The sequence below is a fragment of the Condylura cristata genome, unplaced genomic scaffold (genome assembly GCF_000260355.1).
Source record: "Condylura cristata isolate star-nosed mole 26May11 unplaced genomic scaffold, ConCri1.0 scaffold00016, whole genome shotgun sequence".
Lineage (NCBI taxonomy): Eukaryota > Metazoa > Chordata > Mammalia > Eulipotyphla > Talpidae > Condylura > Condylura cristata.
Window position 1 is genome coordinate 21,761,782 of NW_004567117.1, and position 2,527 is coordinate 21,764,308.

Sequence of the window (2,527 nt, forward strand, 5' to 3'; positions counted from 1 at the left end):
ATGCATAAAGCAGACAAAAACCTCTGCCCCTATACTTACGCTCAGGTAAGGCACATGATATGTGATGTGTTAGGTTAAGTGCCATGAGGAAAAAATGAACAAGAAAGAAGGTGTTGGTGGGCCTCCCTGGCGGTGCAAGGGGTTAAGTCTGAGCACTATCAAGCAGCCACTGAGTTCAACCCCCAGCCCAGGAGCTGACCCACATGGCACGGCAGACCTCTCCTGTCTCACCCGCTGCTCCCCTCAGCAGTGTACTTTAGTAGATCTGCCTGTTCTGCTTCCCAATCTCTCTTACCCCCTGCACCTCTGGCCTACACTCAATTCTTGTGTGCATAAATAAATTAAAAAAAAAGAAAGAAAGAAAGAGGGCAGAGGGCAGTGGTGATGTATGTTGGATTTTTTTTTTTTAAAGATTTATTTATTTGTACATACAGAACCGGGGTACAGGCTAGCGGCTCAGGGGCGGTGAGAGGCTTCACCACAGACAGAGCGGGGAGCAGAACAGGGAGATCGACAAAGCACACTGCTGAGGGGAGCAGCGGGTGGGTCAGGAGAGGTCTGCCACTCCATGTGGTCACCTCCGGGGCAGGCAGGAATCGAACTCATGCGGAAGTGGCTTAAGCTTCTTAGTACTGTGCTTTAACCCGCTGCACCACCAGGGAGGGCCCGTATGTTGGAATTTTTAATTGGTTAGCCAGGGAAACCCTTACTGAGTCTGGACTTTAATATCTAAAGGAGGGAAAGCATGAGTGAATCAGCTATTTCAGGGCTTCAGAGCAGAGGAAACAGAACATGCAGAGAGCCTGTGCTGGAAGTGTGGCTAAGGTGGCTCAAGAAGCAAGGGGAACTCATGTGGCTGGAGTGGGGTGATCAGACGGTAAAGTGGTAGGGAGGGGAGATGATTGCATAGGGCTTTGTAACTCACTCCCTGGACTTGGCCCTACGCTGGCTAAGATGGAAAGTGTTGAACAGAAAAATGACAGGTCTTGGCAGCTCTCCTGCCCACCTGTGACTATGCAGGTGCCTCTCTTTTTCTAGTAAATCTATCTTTTTAAAATGTAAAAAAGAAAACGAAATGCCAGGTCTTACTTAACACTTTCCTTAAAACAACAGCAACACTTTAGTTGCTGTGCTGAGAACAGCAGGAAGGTGAAAACAGGGAGAGCAGATACTGGTGTTAAGCCAGTTAGAAATGATGGTGATGTGGACCAAGCTGAAAATTGTCGGAGACCAGCTCCAACCTTTGGGGTGTCTCGAGGCAGCACAGGCAGGACCCTAAGATGGGAAGACGTCGGCGAGCAGATATTCCAAAAGGGGAGACAGGAGCGGGTGCGAGGAAGACACGGGAGTCAGGATAGAGTGCAAGTCTTCCTCGCACTGGCTCCTGTCTCCCCTTTTGGAATATCTGCTCGCCGACGCCTTCCCATCTTAGGGTCCTGCCTGTGCTGCCTCGAGACACCCCAAAGGTTGGAGCTGGTCTCCGACAGAAAATATAAATAAAAAAAGTAAAGTGGTAGATTCTGAATATATATGCAAGTTAGAGCCAGCAAGATTTCTGGTATGGAGGCAGGGGTGAAAGAGACAGAAGTCAAAGACAGAGCTAATATTTAAATGTAAAATTCACAGGGAGGCAGCTCTGGCTGCTGCTCTGCCCCCTCCTTGTCCATCCCATGCTCAGTTTTACTTGGATTTTCTTTGGGCAACGTGGTTGGAAGGTATCTGGCACAGAACTATGACATACCAAACCTGTCTAAAAAACGTGAAGACATTTAAAAGGACTTGGATGCCAAGAACAAACCCTGTGGTTCATGAGGCTGACTCCAGCACTGGTTTCTGAATGCCTGGAGGCCGCCTTTAACTGGAACCAAGAGCTTTTGTTTGAACCTTCATCATCAGTGATTTTCTCCTTTGCTAGAGTCTGTGTTGCCGTAATGTAGAGATGAGGCCTCAAGTTCAGAACAACTCTGCCCTCACATCTTCCCATTCTGGCCATGTATGGTTCTCAGACTGGAGTTCTGCTTCTGCTAACTTGATCTTTAAATAGATAAAACTTAAAGTAAAATAAAGTCAAGAGTTAAAACTGGAAGACTGACGTCATTAACTGAGGACAGGGAAGGCCATGGGAGGGCAGGATTTTGGGGCGAAAAGAAGGAATTCACATTAAGTTTGCAATGACAAGTGGAGGTGTCAGATAAGCAATTGAGTAGATAAGCCCACCATTCAGAGGAGCAATCTGGGATGGAATTAAAACCTTTGGAATTTGGCTCAAGATAGAATTTAGTCATGGGCTGGATGAAATCACCAAGCAAGGGGGCGTAGACTAAGAATAGTTCAAGGACAAGCTCAGGACACTCCAGTGTTTACAGATTAAGCAAACAAGAAAAAAATGTTTAAAAATATCCAAAGAAGTAACTATTTAGGTAGCAGAAATCTGTAGCATAGAACCCAAGGGCCCCTAAAAGAAAACAATGAATGGAAGAGTGATCTACACTCTCAAATGCTAACTGATAAAGTAAGATGAAGATGA

General features: G+C 46.5%; 1 pseudogene; it reads left to right on the forward strand.

Annotated features, from left to right (window-relative positions):
- LOC101633783 lies at positions 1 to 1,812 on the forward strand (annotated as a pseudogene).
- Positions 1,813 to 2,527: the final 715 nt, after the last annotated feature.